Source organism: Hippopotamus amphibius, chromosome 12 (assembly GCF_030028045.1).
Source record: "Hippopotamus amphibius kiboko isolate mHipAmp2 chromosome 12, mHipAmp2.hap2, whole genome shotgun sequence".
NCBI classification, from domain to species: domain Eukaryota; kingdom Metazoa; phylum Chordata; class Mammalia; order Artiodactyla; family Hippopotamidae; genus Hippopotamus; species Hippopotamus amphibius.
In genome coordinates, this window is record NC_080197.1 from 35,851,271 (window position 1) to 35,872,179 (window position 20,909).

The following is a 20,909-nucleotide window of genomic DNA, read 5'->3' on the forward strand; positions in this document are numbered from 1 at the left end:
TATCGGAGAATTGGAATTTGGGGGCCTCAAAGGAAGGAAAGAAGGAAGGAAGGGAGGAAGGGAAGATGAATGGGTGAAAGAAAGGGAGGGAGAGAGGGCACATCAAATAATTTCAAGCTCTACACACCAAGGTCAGGACGAGATGGTCAGAAGAGTCAAGGAACAGGCCGAGGAGAAGAAGGCAACAAAATGTGTCAGTTGTGAGAACCAGATGCTTTCCTGCTTTATCTCATGTAAGCCTCAAAAACCACCCTAAGACACAGGCATTATCGCCCCACTTTACAGGGGACAAAACTGAGGTTCAGAGAGCCTTATCTGGCTCATGGCTACTCATTCATAGATGGAATTTAGATAAAAACTCGGGTCTTTCTGAGGCTAAAACTTATGTTCTTTTTCCTGCACCTTGGGAGGTCTCAAAAGTCCCAGTGAGGGTGAGGTTAGGAGTGGGCTCCTGGGGTGAAGTGGGAGAAACGTGGTCCAAGCTCCAAGCAAGGGGCAGAGAAAACCCTTCCTACCCTACAACATTTTGTTTTGAATGACCTAATTTTCTTCACATGATTTTAATATGCTCCTCTCCTAAATCAGAGAACTCAGCCATGCTTTGTTTTCTTTTCTTTTCTTTTCTTTCTTTCTTTCTTTCTTTTTCTTCTCTCTCCCTACAGGCAAAAAGAAAGAGAAGATAATTACCTTCAGGGTAACCTGCCCTTTTTAAACACACACGGAACAACCTCTTAGCTATCCCCTTTTCCCCACCCAAACCACCTCCTCTGGGAATAAACACATTACCAATGCCAGAATTGCCGCAGGACCAGAATTACAGGACAATCAACTATGGGAAATGCTATTGCAAATACAATGGCAGGCAAAATACACATGAGAGGCTTGTCAAATTCCTCTTACAAAACTTCCTCTTGCAAACATCCTCTCTTAACTGTGGTGTGATAACCAGCCGCCAAAACATCTAATCGGGGACGAAATAGAGAGCCCCCCGCTTCTCATTATAATGAATTGGCTGTAATAGAAACTTGAAACAATCAGGATCATGATGTAATTCCAGTACAGGCTTCCTTTGATGAAATCTTCCATGGGCTGCAGGAAATACCTCAGTGGGGAAGGATGCGTGTACCAGTCACACAAGAGAGACTGAAATGACCGGTTTTTGTTTCCACACCCATATGCCAACCCTTCTGCTGCATCCCTGCTCTAAAGAGAACTCAATTAAGAACAGATTTCCATTAAAAATAAGCACAGATCTTTCAAAAAGCACATAATATAATTTCACTCAGGACTTAAAACCAAGATTTCAGGACCCCAGGGATCTCTCCCAGAGATTATTCCAGATCTGGTGTTTGGAGCCCTTGGTGACCATCAACATGGATTGCTCTTTTTTTCCTCTCCTTTCTTTCCAACCAGAAGTCGGATTGTGAAAAGTGTTCTCATTATTACAGGAGCTGGACAGCCTGGGTTTGAACCCTAGCTTGGCCACTCCCTGGCTACTTTAACTTGCAAGGTAGTTTCACCTCTCTAAGCAGAAGTTCCTTATCCTCTGAATGGGGGTGATTAAAGTGTGTGAGCTCCAGCAATCCTCGGACTCTATTGCCACCTACAATCCATGGATCCTACCCATCTTTGCTGCCCTTGAACCCCACACATCTCTCCTTTTCTTTTTACGCAGCCAGTCAATATAATCATTCCCTTGCAGAGACCCTCAGCTTCCTTGCCCCTCTCGTTTGTTGGTTTTCTCTAAGTGTGATGCCCCCCCTACTTTGTGCTTGCACCCAGGCCACTGAACATGGCTGGACAAGAACATGACCACACTAACTGGTCCCCCTTTCAATTCGTGATGAGGGGCCTCCAAGTGAGTCCCCCATGCTGCTCGATGAGCCCAGGAACTGCCTCAGCCCACTTACTCTCCCACTAAGGAAATGGAAGCAAGCAGACAAGGACCTACTCCCCCCACCGTGTCCACCCACTTTCGTGCATCTGTGCCCTTCCCTTCTGTAACGATGAATGAACTGCCCATCTTTAGCTAACGCCAGCTTCTCCAGCTGTGTCACGGAGTTGTAGGCTCCAGACCTCTTATCTCTTGTGGAAGTGGCTCCAGCAATGTGCTCCTTTCACTTTTACATCACCCATTTCCCCCCTTTTACTGGATGATTCCCACGGACACACAACCATTATATCTCCCATATGAAGCAAAAGCTTCTCTCCTGACCCCACTTTTCCTGCAGCCACTGCCTCATTTCTCAAATCTACTTTGTAGCAAAACTCCTTAAATGATTTACCATTACTGCCTGTTCACAATTCTATTCTCATTCTTTCTTAATCCCATTCCAGCTCTGCCCTCACCCCCTTTCAGTGTTCCTGGAGCCTGTTACATGATCAACCTAGTGGTCAGGTCTCAGCCATCATCTTACTTTGCCTCCAGCAGCCTTTGACAGGAGGGAGAACTTGCTTCTCCTTGAAACTCTGTCTTCACTTGGTGTTCCCTTGCTAGGACAGCGTAACAAATTATCTCAAAATCTAACAACTTAAAACAATGAACACAATTATTTTGCTGTTTGGACAGGGCTTGGTGGGGACAACTCATTTCTATTTCACTCTCTATCAGCTGGGGAGGCTCCAACGCCAAGGGCTGAAATCAGCTGAGGTTCATTCATTCACATGCCTGATGCCTGGGCTGCAAAGACTCAGACATGAGGGGCTGCTGCCCTTGGCATCCTGGAGCATCTCTCTGTCTGTGGTCTCCCCAGCATGGCAGCATCCCCATCAGAGTAGGCAGATTCCTTACATGCTCAGGCCTCGGAAGTGTCAAGAGAGACAGACAGACAAAAGCTGTATCACCTTGCATTTTACCATCTGACCTTGGAAGTCTTAGCTTCGCAGGCCCCACCTCTCAACAGAGCAGTATTCACAGCACACTGTTAAGGGAAACAGTGCTGAGACCATCTTAAGAAATGATAAGCCACCACCGTTGGCTTCTAGAACACTACATTCTCCTAGACTTCCTCCTGTCTCAGCACTAGCTCCTTCTCACCCTGCTTCACTTCTTCCTCTTCCTCTTCTCCACTCCTTAAATTTCGGGTCCTCAGAGCTCTGTCCTTGGACTTCTCTTTTTCATTTTCTTCTCATTCTTTGTGAGCTCAGAGTCTTGTGGCTTTCCATGTCACCTATATTCTTCTGTTGTTCTTCATGAGGGTTTTTAAAAAAATTTTATTGGAGTATAGTTGATTTACAGTGTTGTGTTAGTTTCAGCAATCCCACTCCTGGGCATATTTCTGGGGAAAACCATCTTTCGAAAAGACACATGCACCCCAATGTTAATTGCAGCACTATTTAAAATAGCCAAGACATGGAAGCAACCTAAATGTCCATTGACAGATGAATGGATAAAGAAGATGTGGTGTGTGTGTGTGTGTGTGTGTGTCTATATATATATATATATATATATATATATATATATATATATATATATATATATAAATGGAATATTACTCAGCCATAAAAAAGAACAATGCCATTTGCAGCAACATGGATGGACCTAGAAGTTGGCATACTGAGTGAAGTGTGTCACCTATATTTTAATGACTCAAATGTGTACATCCAGACTGGACCTCTCCCATGAACCGCCTACTTGATGTCTCTTCGTGGATGTCTAATTGACCTTTCAAATTTAATGTTTCAAAGACAGAACGCCAGCTCTTCACACCCAAATGTGCTCCTCCCATAGCTTCACCCATGCAGCAGATGGCAACTCCATCCTGCCAGGTAATCGTGCTCAAACCCAATCTTTGACTTCCCTTCTTCTGTCACACCTGCCACCAATTCATTAGCAAACTCTGTTGGCTTTGCTTTCAAAACACATCCAGGATCTGACCCCTTTCTACATCTGACTTCTACTGTCCTGCCCCAAGTCACCTACCCTCCCTGTTGAAATTACTAACTTTCTTTGACTTGATGCTAGAACTCTCTTTTTGTTGCTGCTGTGCATTGTGGCATAATTTCTACAGTCAAGTTGAGAACAACTTGGAAAGCATGACGACATGGTATGTATATTTCAGAACTGTTCCAGTTGCCTCGTTTTCCAGTCCCTAAGCTGCCTCTGATGCCTTGTAGCAAGGTAAACGACAACTTCCCTTACCTCATGTCTTGAGGCTGGCATGGCTAGAGGCTAGACCAGGGTGGGGGTCAAGGTTGTATCCTGTGTGAACAAAACTGGGACATTCTATTGCAGGGATTTTTAACCAAATTCTGAGCTTCACCCATTTGAGAATCTGGTAGAAATCACAGACACCCTCCCCCCAAAAGGCATCTCCAGCGAAGGAAAAGACCTCGACACCCATAGTGGGGATCTGACAGCTGTTCCTAAATTCCTATGTCCAAAGCCATTGGGTAAAGACCCAGTTCCATAAAGACCGAGAACCAGGGGCCACTTATTGGGTCAATCATTTCCATGCTTTGACATCACTGTTACCCTTTCTTAATAGCCAGTGGTGGGAAATAGGGGACAAGAACTGTCCCCCAAATTATTCAGCACTTACTCTTCAGAAAAATAGTTTGTAACAATGGTTAATGACCCAACTAACTAGTTCTGTTTTAATCCTTGAGTTGTGAGTGAAAAAAGTACTATATTGGGAAGAATGGCTCTGTTTTTGTGTCCTATTTTCAGGCATGATACATCTGCTGTGATGTCAGGGACTTAACAATTACTTGATTGGTTGATGATTTTAAAACATATTGACAAAAATAGACACTGAATTATTTACACTAACACATCCAATTATTCCCCTCTATTATTCCAGAGAGATTTTAAAAGTAACTAGAAAAGGAAGCATTCTCTTTCCTGTTAGAAATTACAAACAAGATTGTCAGACAAGCTCTCCTGCGCTTAATTAAGTGCCAGTTGGTAAGAAATACTGTGAATTCAGGATCATTCCTCGTGAGTGAATGTCTGACTGTGGTTCTCCAAAAGAGGTGAAGTATTTTTCACTATACATTTGCAACAATACACGTGCAGTGAAAAATGGGCAAAAGATCTTGTTTATTCATTGCATGTATTTTAAATGCATGAGTAGTGAGAATTTGTCTTATATTTCAACTAGGTATGCCGCTTTGTAATAACAATGCTTTGTAACAACACTGAACTTATAAGACCTTGATTGGAAAGATTTACGTTTTTGCCCCCAACCTACCAGAGGTAAATTGGGTAGGTAGCTGATGGTTCTGACATTTTTTGCACTCAAGGCCATTTTGAAGTTATACACAATTGACTATGCAAATGCATACTGTTTGGTGGTCACATCAAGGTAACATCCGAGAGGTGCTGAATGTGTGAAAGGGAGTGTGTGGGGTGGGGGTGGAGGGGAGAGGTTAGAATTGAGAAAAAGCAGTCGTGGTGAGCAAACTTCAGCTCCTGAGCCTCTTCCAATCTCAGTAACAGTGCAGCATTTGTGAACCCAAGTTGCAGATGACAGATGAGGGTATGGGGTCATGTCTTAGTCCAGGTTCCCCAGAAGCCAACCCTATGATGAAGGTTTTTGCGAAAGTCATTGATTAAGGAAGTACCTCCCAGGGGAGACACTAAGGAAGTGGGGACACAGCCAGGGGAGCAGAAGGAAGAAGGAAGGACACCAAAAAAAGGATGCAGGGTCTGGCAAAGTCCTGCAGACAGTGACTTCAGCTTGATTCCACGAGGAACTCTGGAGGGTCAGTTACATCTGCGAATTTGGTCCAACCTGAGACAAGGGAGCTGGACTTTCAAATTCCTGTACCCAGCAGTCACTGGAGGGGAGTAACTTCCCAGCTCTCCAGGCTGTCTGCACATTCGGGCAATGTGGTAGCTAGAGAACATGCCTCAGGTTGTTGGAAGGAAAAATATACCAAAGTTTGCGGGGTCAGTGAAGACTGGTGAGGATGGCATGTAAACACAGTGAGATGTATACAAAGAAATCTGGGCAGAATGCCAACAGTGTCTGCTGTAGGTCATCCCAACCTCACGCAGCCCAACTTTGTGGCTTAGGAAGATGGGGACTTGTCCAATCCCCATGGTGGAATTCATCCAAAAGACCACGAGCAAGAAATATATGACCTCTATGGGCAGAATAAGTGGTTTAGTTCTAGACTCCACGTTATGATTCTTTTCAGTCACTTCCTTGTTTTCTTGTATGTCTGAGCTTTATCTAGTACCAAGTCTCTAGGGCAGAAGTTAAAAAAAATATAAACTAGGAACAGTCATTGTGCATGCAATTGAAAATAAACGTCAAACTGTCCAGCATGCTCTGCGTACAGCATTTATTAACAAGTGTTCTTGGCTCGCGGGTCATTTAGGGGCTTGACGCTTCTTTTCTTTCCAGTGGATTGCTGCAAAAGAAATGACAATAAGTACAGCTTCGAGATTAATTTAATAATTTGTCAACATGTTTTTCCATCCAACAACCAGCAGAACACAACAAGAAATAGATTTATTTTTAGCAATACCGCTGATGTTTTGTGGAAAACTGTAAAAATCTGAAAACATATGAAAGGAAAAATGTGAATCACCCTGTTTGTCACAAGATATTATCTGAGCAAATACATACAAGCAAATATTACAGGAAAATTATTTGTAATTAGATCTGGACTTTATGGACAATGAGGTAATTAAAATACATGATATCATAGACCCTTCTATGTGACCCAAAGCATTGATATCAGATAACTTGGGCAGTGAGATTGCTGTCCCTACTACTGAGAAATAAATCAGGTTTAGTACAGATGATGCCTCTTCATTCTGAGGGGTTCATATTCATGCTTATGCCAAATTGATTTATTAATTACCTAAATCAATTGTTTTCTAAATATAGCTCAAATTATTTGTGGAGTGTCTTTCTTCGTTTTCATAGTTCCTTAAAATAGTACCAGAATAAGTCCAGATTATAGATGGATGGTTTGCAAAATACTCATCTTAAGCTGCCACTGTGTTCCAGGTGTTTGTTTTTTCCTCAATTCTTTAAAAATTATTGTAATTAATTTATTTTTCAATTATAACCTATACAACAGAGGGCAAAAATAGCAAGGATACAGCTTGATAAATTTTATATATGTCAATACCAGTGAAACCACCAAAATATAGACCATTTCGGGCACTCAGAGGACTGTCTCATGTCCTCTCCTACAACGCCTGGGAGTAGCAGCCACGACTCTGACTTCTGTCAGCACGGACCAGTTTGGTCTGTTTGTGAACTTCACACACGTGGAATCTTACAGTCTATTGTTCGATTTCTTTTGCCTAGCATTGTGTCTGTGAAATCCATGTTGCTGTATTTCTTACTTTTTTAACTATACAAGTTCCTCTTAAAGAACTCAAAACCCTCGATAATTAAGGCTCATCTTTTGTAGGAGACCAAACTGGAGAGTTGAAACTAAGCTAAAACTCCATGCCTTCATTGACTCATTCAAAACATCCCACCATCTCACGCTGTCAGAGGAAACTGTGTTTTGCAATACCCTGTAAATTTTGAATAATTCGACTTTTAATGTCAGTAGAGTTCTTTATTCATCGATTGTTAAATTTGATGGCATGTCCACTTCCAAACTAGAAGACAGATGAAAAGCTACATGACTGATAAAATTTTTGTCACATAAGTTCACTGACTCACGGCTTCTTGAGGCCGTAAATACCAATTTAACTTCAGTCTTGTTTAAGAAACAACATCCACGCATTGATGTCTGAACAGCTATTTCTTATGTCAACAATGAAATGCAGCTGATAAAAGGATAGGCATCCGGGAATTCCCTGGCGGTCCAGTGTTTGAGACTCCTCATTCTCACTGCCGTGGCCCAGGTTCCTGGTCAGGGAACTAAGATCCTGTAAGCCGTGCAGTGTGGCCAAAAAAAAAAAAGGTAGGGATCCACCTTAGATGGTTGCAGACGTATTCGTCGTTGTGAATCAGAGAAAGACCTAAGGTCTTCCTGAGGTTCTTCGTAAATGGAAGTGACCTCAAGCTCTGAGACAAAGACCTGCGCAGATAAGGAAAACAAGAGCGGTGAGCAAGGTCACCCAAGGTCAGCCAGCAATGGCCAAGGAGCCGGTTGGGGCAGCTGGCTCTCCGGCTTTCCCTTCGGCTCTCTATCTATTAGGCAATACTTCCTGGCATTGAATTTCTCTGGATGGCACGACTCAACGAAAACACTCCAATGCACGGCAGAGACCAAGCCTATAACATGTTCAAAGAACAATCTCCGCAAATACAGCATGAAAACAAATGATTCGTCAGTTAATACACTCTGATCACACAGACAGGGGATAAGGAAGTAATAAGGCGTAGAATCCCACTCCAAGCTAGTTTTAGCAAACCATTCTCAAGGCTTTCTTTAGGAGAGACATCCAGAAGTGAAATCTCTGGAGCACCAGGGTGTGGTGTGTTTAGATTTTAATAGCCACTGGTAGTTTTGCAGGCATGCTTTTGCTAACTTGTGTTCCCCCTTCCTTGTATTTGGTTAGCATATGGGGCTGGACCTCTGCTTTACCCTATATTGGTGCCTTCAGTACCACCCTGTGCTTTATGCCACAGCATCTACCCCACTGGGTCTGCCCTGCACCTAGACTGCTCTCTGCTGGAGAAGGATGGAGTGTCTGACACCCCGACTAGCTGCATCATTTCTTTCTCACTGGGGCACTTCTTTAATGAGGCAGGGACATGTTCATAGGTGGCAATATAAGATTTACCCAGGAGCAGATTTTAATTAAGATCTTACTCCATCTAGAAACCTGAGGCCATGGTTTGTCAACCCAAAAGCCAATGGGGGCCATATAGGACCATAGGAAGTGGTGGGGACCTTGGGGACCTGGCTAGCCCATCCCAATGAAGACAACATGAGCTACTCAATGAGTGACTCAACAATTTTCAAAAAACACAATCTAGAGACAGAAAGGAACCTCACAGACTGTTTGGGCAAAGCTCTCTTTTACAGATGAGGATAGTGAGGCTCAGAAGGAGTATGTATGTTCTCAGTGACGCAGCAGTGAGTGACAAGAGTCCGGAGTTTACGGTACTTGAGTTCTTCTCATCACACTGCAACACCTGCATGTGCTGCTTCATCTCTGCTTCACTTCCGTCCCCCGCAGGGCCGTTCCACTCTCCTGTTCTCCTGCTCTGAGCCCTGGGTTACCTCTTCGGGGCTCCCTTGTTCTCTGGACTTTGCTTGGATTTGGCCAATGGCCAGCACAAGCCGGGGGGTGGAGGGCAGAGGAAGAGAGGGATTACGGTTATCTCTTTGCCATTTCCTCTCTGCTCTGGGCAACGTTTCCTGGCAGTGGCTGTATCCCTTCAGAACTACGACTTCTGCCAGGAGGTCCTCCTTCCTGGAGCAGTTCTCATGGGCACCTGGGACCCTTCCCTTTGCCTCGTTAGGTCTGGGGTGGTAATGGCTCCCATTGCTGTGGGTCCCTAGCTGCATCTTGTTCTCCTGTGAATCCTGCCTGTACAACTGCAGAAGTCTCTTCATTAATCCATCGAAGTTAGATGGTTTTCTGCCAGGAAAGTGATGTCCACCTGTGTTTGTATACCTGGATGAAAAGCCAAGTGAGGGTGGAAAGTCAGTTTTGCATTTTTATTTTTTCATGGAAAATGTTTCTTCTACTTCATTTTATATGGCACAAGAAGACACTCCTTGGAGATATTAAAAGTCTACCCCCAAAGTATATCCAAATGGTCAATTAACATATGGGACGTGCCCAATTTGATTCGTCATTAGGGAAATGCAAATTACAGCCACCATCAGAATGGCTAAAATGAAGAACACAGATAATGCCAAGTGTGGGTGAGGATGTGGAGCAACTCGAACACGCATGAACTGCTGGTGGAAGTGTGAACTGACACACCACCACCCTGCAAAACAGCTTGGCCGTGTCAAATAAAGCTGCCCTGTCCATCCTCTATGATCCAGCAATGCCACTTTAGTGCACTCGTTAGAAGTGAGCTCATAGGTGCACTAAAATACATACACCAGTATCCTCATTCACAGCAGAGAACAGGACCACCAAATTCCCAGCAAGAGTAGAATGAGTGACAATCTATTCACATCATGCGAATGCAAGTCTCTGCAGCAATAAAAATGAATGAACCACAACTACACACAACCACGCAAATATCACAACTATGCTATGGAATGAAAGAAACACTACTCAAAAAGCACAAAAAGAGAAAAATTCACCCATGCTATTAGAAGTCAGAGTACGAGCTACCGTTGCTGGAGGGCCATGTCTGGGGACAGGGAAGGTGCTGATTCTTGATCTGGGTCCTGGTTACAAGGATGTGTTCAGTTTGAACTATGTACTCTTTTCATGCATCCTCTTTTTTTTAGTACTTCATACTCTTTTTTCATATTCTCCAATAAATGTTTTTATACTTCAAGAAAACCTTCTTTTGCCTTTAAATCTATACTCTGGCAACCACCTGAACTGACAACACACACAAGTTCTAACTGGAGATGGTGCTCTGGTCCTGCAGAAACGTCACCTTAAATAGTTTTAAGCAAAATGCAATGTCAAAAGCTGATATTTTAAAAATTACTACTGTGTTTTAATGGGGTTTGGGACATGTCACCCCAAAATACGGCACCTTGGTATATTGAGTATTTTAAGCTGAAGGAGTTTGAGAAAATGGCAAAACCAAGAAGGTCACTCTGACTTCCTTCCACCAGCCCTTCTTCTCTGGAATAGGCCATACAACCCTCCTGTGAGAGGTGCCCCCTGCTGTATCTGGAGGAAAGCAACATTCTTTTCTCCAAAAATAAAGGGACACTGAAAAGACTCCTAGCAAACAGGCTGTGCCAAGTTCCTGCAGTTCATTACAATTCCTCGCACTCCTTAACCTACCATGTTCCTCCACGCCTGTCCACGTTTCATCAGACCCAGCACAAAAGGACACAGATCTCTTTCTCTGGGGCCTCATTTCCTTATAAATGTTCCCATGTCTTGTAAAACTTATATTAAATAAACGTGTCTGCTTTTCTCCTGTTCATCTTTGTCAGTCTAGTTTTCAGACCCAGCCAGGGACTCTTAGAGGCTTGATATGTATAGGGTTGGCCAAAAAGTTGACCCTTTTGGTCAACCCAATACGTACTCTATGACCCAGCAACTTCCCTATGCGGGCAAATTACTCAAAAACAGAGGCACCAGATTGCTTCTTTCACAAACACCTGGATATTTCAAATCCTGCAGTAAACATTGCTGCAAGTCAATGGCTATACTGGAACCAGTATGTTATTGGGAACAAACCCAGTTATAACACATGAGCACTATTTGTAAATTCTGGATGTCCACCGCCAGAATAGATGGAGTCGTTTGGACATTGCCTGGGCCTTACAACTCCTGCTGTGTTCATCATCTACAAAGGGGGCCCAGAGAGCTATTTGTAAGAAGTGTTAAGAGTTTTGGTCTAAATATCTGGACTCTTCCATCAGCAGATTTGGGTCACTGCTTGGACGGGACGTTATCTGAGAGAAGTCATGATGGGGCTCAGAGTCAGACTGAGGTTACAACAGTGCGAGGGTCAGGTTCCCGATGGCAGGGAAGCCAGGGAACAGGAGGAGCCACTGAGATATCTAATCTTGTCAAAGACAACTCCTAGCAATGTTTACTCTGAGTCAAAGTCATCTACATGCCAGCCACGTCCAACTGCAGACCCAGGGAAGAAAGAGAGGAAGGACAAGCCAGCTTGGCTCTGAGCAGAGCAGGAACCATGCAGTGTCTGTAGGAGAGCCAGGAGATGGTGGCAACCACACGCGTGTGCCAACTTACGACGGGGTCTACTTTTTACGGCTGAGGTTGGAAGCAGAGCCACGCAGCAGCTACATCAAAGAGTGAGGTCACAGCCGAGGGACTGGGATGCAGCAGTCTATTAGCAGAGCACTGCCAACCACCATGTTAATTAGAACATTAATGAGTGATGGAGGCTGACTGCATTTCCCCCCAGATCTTGGTTTAGCTTTCCCACATTCCCATTTGCAAGAGCACAAAGGCAAAGTGAGAAAAGCAAGGCAGGAGAAGGAGGACAAGAGGAAACACACTGGAGAGTGTCACTAATTGCATTTTTACCTACTGAAAAGTAAGGAAAAGTTTGCCTGTTAAATACTCTCAATAGTTTAGTGTTATGAGAAATACAGCCGTAGGAGCAAAAGTGACAAATGATTAATCCAGAAGGAGGCAGGGAGGGAGGAAAGGAAGGGGGGTGGGGGGGAAGGAGGAAAAAGAAATAGATGTAAAAATCCACGATTGCTACACAGGAGCATCTTACTAGATGTTAATCTAGAAAATAAAGATTTCATAAACTGAATTCTTTTTAAATGCATTCGAGACAGTGTGGCAACTTGTTTCGTAGATCAAAAATCTTTGGGTAGCATAAATTCTCAGCAACTATCATTGTACTATTACCAGCGGGCTTTTTGGACAGCAAGTTTTTAAAACTTCCCACAGAAGGAAAAATTAAGATCCTGAGTGATTCTATAAATTGCTTCACACACACAAAAATACGCATTGATGGCAGTAAGTGGCGGCCTTCCTACAGGCATAACATGTGGACTTAATATCTTCAACCTTTTATTTTGAACATTTTAGTCTGAACAGACTTCTTTATAAATTACATTTTACCCCCTTTTCTCGTTAAAGCGCAGGAGTTGAATTTCCTCCTTTGACATTTGTTAGCAGGGATTGTTCATTCATTAAGGTTGCAGGAAGTGTCTGAGGTTGTTGGAAAGGTATTAAAATCACATGACAAGAAAGGTGACCTGCAAAATTCCTGTCAGACTAAGTTTCTGAAAAGAAAGAAGGAAGGAGGAAAGACAGTATCAGGTATCTTTGTTCGTTTAATTTGCTGATGCCGAGCGATTACTGCCAGGAAATTGTTATATTGTTCCCAGGAACCTTGAAAGGGACAGAGTGAGTCGAAGGTTGGCCTCCCACGTGGGGCATAGGAGCCTTAGGAATATGACTTGAACCTCAGCTTCCAGACACAGGAGAGGAAACAGCGGACACGCTCAGCTGACATTCAAACTCTTTAAAACTGTGGGTTCATGGAAACCAGACTTTCTTTGGTAGCAAAGGAGAAACCAGGAAGCATGGAGTTCAGAACAGCTGAGAAAAGAAAAGACACTCCCAGGGATCACAGCCCTGTGATGTTTTAGTCTTGTGACCCTGTGGCACCTCTGTCACACTCATGCTCTTCTGCTTTTCTTTTTTTCTTGTCAATTTTCTTAAACTGTATATTGGTAATTGTGGCATGAATTTGATTGTGTATTTTTGTTTTACTTACCCCCCAAATATTTCTTATATTATCGCATAGTCGTCAGAGACATTATTTTAAATGGCCATGAAAAACTCCCTTGAGTGGACACCAGGGCGCTCCATTCTGGGCTTGTTTTTCTACCTGCCTTGGTCTCCACCAGAGAACTTGACTGTAGTTGGTCAGAGGGAGCCAAACTCATAGAAATAAAGTCCAAAGAAAAGTTCTCCTTGGAACCAGATGGATTTTGTACCCCTCCGCCCACTCCCCAGGGACTGGAGAGTGCTGGGTGGGGTGGGTGGAAATGAACCACAGAGGATCCAAAAGCTTTACCTCCCACCCTGAAGGGATTGGTGACAATGAAACAGCAGGTGCGGTGCGTGCCCAGCCCAGGGGAGGTCATCAAATGCTAATTTCCCCTTTGTGTTAACTAATGAGAACAATTTATATGCAACTACTTTATATGTTAGACTTTATTTTATAGACTTTCATCTTTACAGCAGTTATAAGTTCACAGCAGAGTTGAGCAGAAGGTACCGAGATTCCCTTATATCCCCACAAATGCACAGCCTGCCCCATTATCAACATCCCCCACCAAAGCGAGACATTTGTTATAACTGACGGACTCACACTGACATATTATTACCCAGAGTCTATAGTTTACTCCTGATAGTTGTACATTGTATGGGTTTGGACAAATGTATAATGACGTGTATCCACCACGACAGGATCATACAGGAGTAGTTTCTCTGCCCTAAGAATCCTCTGTGCTCTGCCTGTTCATCCTTTCCTTCCCCTCAACCCCTGGCAACCATGGGCCTTTTCACTGTCTCCATAGTTTTGCCTTGTCCAGAATGTCACATAGTTGGAATCATGGAGTATGTAGACTTTTCAATTTGGCTTCTTTCACCTAGTATTATGCATTTATGTCATGGCTTGGTAGCTCATTTCTTTTTTTTTTTTTTTTTTCATTTCTTTTTTGCCATTGAATAATATTCCATTATCTGGATGTACCACTGTTTATTTATCCATTTATCTACTGAAGGATAGCTTGGTTGCTTCCAAGTTTTAGCAGTGATAAATAAAGCTTCTATAAACATTCATGTGCAGGTTTTTGTGTAAACCTAAGTTTTCAACTCTCGAGCAAATTGTGATTGCTGGATCATATGGTAAGAGTACATTTAGTTTTGCAAGAAATCACCAAATTGTCTTCCAAAGTGGCTGAACCGTTTTGCATTCCCTCCAGCAATGACGGAGAGTTACTATAGCTTCACATCCTCACCAGCATTTGGTGGGGTCAGTGTTCTGAATTTTGGCCATTCTAAAAGGTGTACAGTAGTATATTTTATTGCTTCAATTTGCATTTCCCTGATAACAGGAGATGTGGAGCATCTTTTCATATGCTTATTTTCCATTTACATCTTTTCTTTGGTGAGGTGTCTGTTAAGGTCTTCGGCTCATTTTTATACCAGGTTCAGCCTGCCTTTTAAAGTTAGTGTCTCACTCTCTTTGGCCCTGTATGTGGACTAGAATCACCAAATGTAAAGAAGTTTTTGCGGGACATGTTCCTGGTATAAAGGAGCACTTGACTCTTCAAATTGCAACTCTGCCAGCTGCCCGAAGTTCCTTCCGTGATTACCACCCCTAAAGTGACCACAGTCAGATTCCAACACCAAGGATGGAGATTAAGTTATTCCCACCTTTGCCCCGCCCTCCCCACTCCCCGCTGCCTCCCTGCCCCCCACCAGCCTGTTCTTACCTTAGCTGCCCAAGGGACTATGTTGAAAAGGAATTCATACTATACCACTCCTCTGTCCAAACCCCTCAGTGGTCTGTCCTGGCCACCCCAGCCTCTAGCTGTAGCTCTAACAGACCAGGCACACCCCCAGCTCAGGGCTTCGCACCAGAGATTCCCTCTGCCTGGAAGGTCCTTCCCCAGAGATGGCAGCAGCTCCCTCCCTCCCTCCCTCCTCCCAGACTCAGCTCAGGGATGCCTGCCCACCCTGCTTAAGGCTGCAGGGTCCAACTTTCCTCCACCTCATTCTTTGCCTTGATTTGTCCTTTTCTGTTGCATTTATCACCATCTGAAATCTCCTGTATTTTGCTTATTTATTCACAGTCTGTTTTGCACAGTGAGACAAGAAGCTCCCCCAGGGGAGGAGTCTTTGTGAGTGTGGTTCACTGCTGCTCTCCCAGCACTGAGAACAGAGCCCAGCTCTTATGGGATCCTCAACAAGTATTTATTAAATGAACGAGTATTTTAAACACGTGATTTCGTCATTATTTTGAGACTACAATTGGGTGATATGTTATCTTGAGACACATTAAACTTGCCCTTGAAATCTATGCCATCAAACCATCTTTTAAAGAGAGACCACCGTACAGGATGCTGTCATTATTTCAGTAAAGGAACCTCATCGGCTATGACCCAAAAGACTTTTTCTAAAGCTCCCATTCTCTGCTTTTTTCTTATTTGCTTAAGACAACAGTATCTGCCTGCCATGAGTCACCTCAAGCAATGAGAACTTTTTCTGAAAGGCTTTCGCATAAAGTACGTATCTCTGCTTTTTCTTTTCTCTAGAATTGAAACTGAGACCAGTTTACCGGAAGTCAGGAGGCGACTCCACAGCTGTGTCCCCAGAGACATCCCTTCCCAGCTCTGCTCTCTCAGGGGGAATATAGCGTCCCAAAGGGAAGATTTACCAGGTCCGCTCTGTCTGGGACGTTATAACAAAGTGTTGGAATCAATTTCAAGTCAAGCAGAGATAGTATCACTGTTTTCCTTTGAAATGTCAATGACAGAGGTTTACAAGAGGAGAAGGTTCAAGAAACTGGGCAGAAACCTGTGGCCCGCACTGGCCACACTGCCCTCCACCCTCTCCACCTCCCTGTGGTGCCCACAGGCCTCGTTTCCAGTTGGCAGTCGCTGTGTAACTGCCGAGCACTTCCTGCGATGGGGCAGAAGCACCAGGGAATAGAGACCCTATGCAAGCAGGCCTCAAACAACAGCTGCCTGAGTAGACTGCTGTATACACGCGCCAGCTCCTCCCTTTCGGGGCGTCTTCCACACGGGGGCTAAGCTCCACTGCCCACCATGGAAGCTGGCTCGATCACAGCTTTGATGGGCAGCCTCCGCCCTTCGTCCCTTCCCTGCTGGCCGGCCTTCACCCCTCACAGAAGCTCTTTGCTCTCCAATGCTTGTCCCCCTCTTTCAATCCCCATTTTTCTCTCTCTCCTTTTTCCTTCTTCTCTCCTGCTTTTTATTTTATTTTATTTATTTGTTTTTAAAATTATTTATTTATTTATTGGTTGCACCAGGTCTTAGTTGCAGCAGGCGGGCTCCTTAGTTGCAGCATCTGGGCTCCTTAGTCGCGGCATGCATTTGGGATCAGATCCCTGACCAGGGATGGAACACAGGCCCCCTGCATTGGGAGTGTGGAGTCTTATCCACTGCTCCACCAAGTAAGTCCCTCTCCTGCTTTTTAAACCCCCACACTCTTCTCCCTCCACCACCCCCTCGCCTGTCTCTTTCTTCCGTGCTCTGCCATGACAGCTCACCGAGCTGATTGCAATTCCTGTGTTGCTGCTGGTGGTTATTTTTATGAAAGGGCATCTTGGGCCATCAGGAGGCCTTGGAAGGATCAGGACATTATTAACAGAGTCAGACAAGGTAACGTGATCTCCTTGCCTGTGGGAGCCTCAGCTCACTGAGAACCAGGCTAGGGCAGTCTCCAGAAACGGCACGACTGCCTTTCAGACACACGGAACAGTCTTGGAAAGACAGAGCACAAGGCAGCTCAGTTAGAAAGTCCGTGAACCCAGGGCCAGACCCCTCCCACTTAGGGAGTGACCATCCTCTGTACATGGTCATTGAACCTGGCGATCCTTACCCTGGGGGCTTCGGTTTGCCAGTGGTTCCCAAGAAGCTAGGATTGCCCAACCAGAAAGCTGGGCACTAAAAAGGGAGTTTATGAGCCAACTGCTCCATGAACTCTGTATTATTGAGCAGAATTCAGTCATTTCAGCCTAGAGCAGAATATGACCCAGCCCTGCGACCCGTGGCTTCCATTCACTGCCTTACCCTGCGGTGTCTCCGCTTTCACAGCCAGCCTTCGATAACTTGTGGTTCCTGAGACTCAGAGATGGGAAGGATGGAAATAGATGGAAAGAAATTACTGGAAGGTGATAGTATTTGCCAAAAGTGTGGATTTGATCTTTCATATGTTGATTTCATCAACTGTATGTTTCTTAAGACATGGATGGTCACCAGAGGAACACCCAGTACCCCCCACATCCCCTCAGTGTCCCCCATCTCCGGGCATGCCATCCAAAAGCTCCCAGCTGTGAGCCCCCATGACCTCCTGGGACTCTGGAGACCCTCCATCCTTAGGAGCAGCCCTCCACCCATGGCTGGTGGGAATTGCTTAATAAACAAATACTGAATATCATATGATATCACTTATATGTGGAATCTTAAAAAGTGATGTAAATGAACTTAACTTGCAGAACAGAAATAGACTCACAGACTTTGAAAACAAACTTATGGTTACCCCAGGGGAAATGTCGGTGGAGGGGTGAACAAATTAGGAGTTTCGGATTAACATACACACACTACTATATACAAAATAGATAACCAACAAGGACCTACTGTACAGCACAGGCAACTCTACTCAATATTCTGTAATAACTATATGGGAAAGGAATCTGAAAAAAATGGATATATGTGTATGTATAACTGAATCACTTTGCTGTACACCTGAAACTAACACAACATTGTAAATCAACTAGTGGTGCGTATAAAATAAAAATTACAAAAAAAAGACCCCAGCAACCTTGCCCACTGGTGCAGGTCACTGTGAGGTGGGTTCCACCAGGTGCCCCGAAGTTGCGCAGCAGGAGCGCCCCCTGGAGGCCTTCATGAACTTGTCAACCACATGGCCTTTACCCGCTGTTTCCTGGTCTCTGGACCCCTCTGCCCACCAGGATTTCCCAGTTACCTCAAAAATAAACATTTGCATCCTCATCATTGTCTTAGGGTCTCTTCTGAGGGAACAAAGACTAAGATTGACACAGAACCCAGAAATATCTTTAACACTGAAATTATGTGAACAACTGAAACTAATGATGGAATGAATTAAAGAATGTTTTAATGATACTCTCTGGTTTGAGCTCAGACATACTCTGTTCAGGGGCAGCACCAGGCAGAAAGGTGAGGCAGGAGGAGAGTTTGTTTTCCAGGTGGCCTCGTCCTCCAATGATGTGCCAGGCGTCCAGTGTCCCCACCTGGCTCTGGGCGCCATCCACGGGCGCTCCTCCCTTCCCAGACCCTTGTCTCCAGTTCCTAAGTCCTACTCTGGGTCTTCTCAATGCTCCCTTTGACCCCATCAGCATTTATTATCCTGTATCCATGAGTCCTGGGGACAGGAGATAATATGCAAGTCTCAGAGTTTACCCCCTCGTGCCGTTCTTGAGACATGGGAGGTCTGGCCACAGCTGACATTCCTTGGTTTCCTAACAACCACTGCCATTGTATCAGTGCCCCTGGGTGAGAGAATCCTCATCTGAGCTTCAGGAAACCCACCAGGGCAGGAGCCCCAGCAAGTCTGGCACCCGGGGATGGCCTGACCTGGTTCCTCCCGACACAACTGGACTGCGAGGAAGTACCAGACCGTACACAGTAGAATAAATATCCATCTAACAATAGCTAAGTCTGTTTCCCTCTCCTCGATTCTGGGTCGGCCGTGTGACTTGCTTGGACCATAGAACGTGGTGGAGGCGATGGGTCAGGAGCTTTGCCTGCATCTCCTCTTGCCACCTTCCAGGGCCTCACCTGAGGCCATCGTGCTGGGAAGAAGCTGAGGATAAAGCACACCAGAGGCGGAACCTCAGTCAGACCAGCTGTCCCAGCGGAGCCCTGCTCGAGGCGACCTACTGGCTGAATGTGGCCTCAAGAGTGGACCCAGGTGAGGCCAGCAGAAGACCTGCCCGTCAGCCTACAACTGTAAAAAATGTCAAGTTGTTATTGTTTGAAGCTCCTAAGTTTGGGGGTAGTTTGTTATGAAGTAATAGATCATTGAAACACCGTCGGACATGGGATTTCTCTTTCTCAGTGGCTGCTGGAGGGTCAAGGTAGAACCACCCCAAAGTGCAGGGGAATTAACATCTTATGAGGGAAGCACATGAGTGGGAAACAGAAAGGATTCACGATAGATGCTTCTCCCTTCTTTTCCTTGACAGGCTGTTCCAAGGTTACGTGCTCTTCACGGCCTTTCCAGGAGACCGGAGGCAAGGCTGAGCAATCAGCTGTGTTTTCTAGAGCAGCAAAGGTCAGCTCCGCAACAAGCTGCGCCCTCCAGCCTGGCTCCCTTCCTCCCCTCATGCCTGCTGCCCTGTGACTGCACCTCCAATAAAGCCTGACACACAAGCCTCGTCTCGGGCCCGCTGCCTACAGAGTCAAGGTTAGGACATCCTGCTGTCTGTTCTCAGGGTGCGAGTCCTTATGCCTTCGACAGAGGCGATTTCAACCAAAGACCGTGCCATTACCCCCAAAGGGTCACCTCAACCACAGCACAAACCTCTGGAGACATTTACGGACAGATGTGGTCTTTTATCACTTAGATCACTACAGAAGGCTGTTGACTCTGCTCACGACACTAACTTTGCCATGTTGTTGTCTGGATGCGCAATCGAGTTGAAAATCGCAGAAGGGAATTTGGATGTGAAAAAATGAAATGGTCCGGATTTGTTTAACACACACACCCACACACCCACACACAGATTTACTATCCTTAGGAAAGAAATTATGTAGTTTGTATTAGTGTCCTCGTTCTACCCTAACAAAGTACCACAAACTGGGTGGTTTAAAGCTGCAGAAATTTGGGAGTCTCCCAGTGGGCTAGTGGTTAGGATTCTGAGCTTTCACGGCCTCGGCCTGGGTTCACTCCCTGGTCAGGGAACTGAGATCCCACAAGCCGCACAGCAAGGCCAAACAACAAACAAACAAAAAACCCCAGAAATTTGTTGTCTCATAGTTCTGGAGCCTTGAAGTCCAAAATCAAGTCCAAAATCAAGGTGTTGCCAGGACCACGCTTCCTCTGAAACCTGTAGGGAAGACCACTTCCTTGTCTCCTCCTAGTGTCCAGTGGTTTGCTGGCCACTTTGGTTTCCTCTGTCTTTAGTTGCATCACTCCTCTGCCTCCCCGAAGCATTCTCCCTGTGTCTCTCCAGACTGTCTTCCCTCTGTGTGTGTCTGTCCATGTGTCCAAATTTCTCCTCTTTGTAGGGTCCACCCTAATGACCTCATCTTAACTTGATTATCTCTGTAAAGACCCTATTTGCAAATAAGGGCACGTTTTGAGGTACAAGGTGTCAGGGCGTCAACATATCTTTGGGGGCAGATACAATTCAACTGATAACATAGTTTGGGAAACATTTGGAAACAGGAACTGATCTGACAAGACTTTAATAAAAACTGGATTGGAATAATTGCTTTTCATTTCCTTTTTAAAAAATGTTCCATTAAGCTATAAAACACAATCTTTCAACAAATTTCAGTTTAACTTAAAAATATTTTTCATGAATGAGACATATGATTTATTGAAAGAATCCTGTCTGTGAATGAAGATTGTGTTTGTTAATTGATGTTGT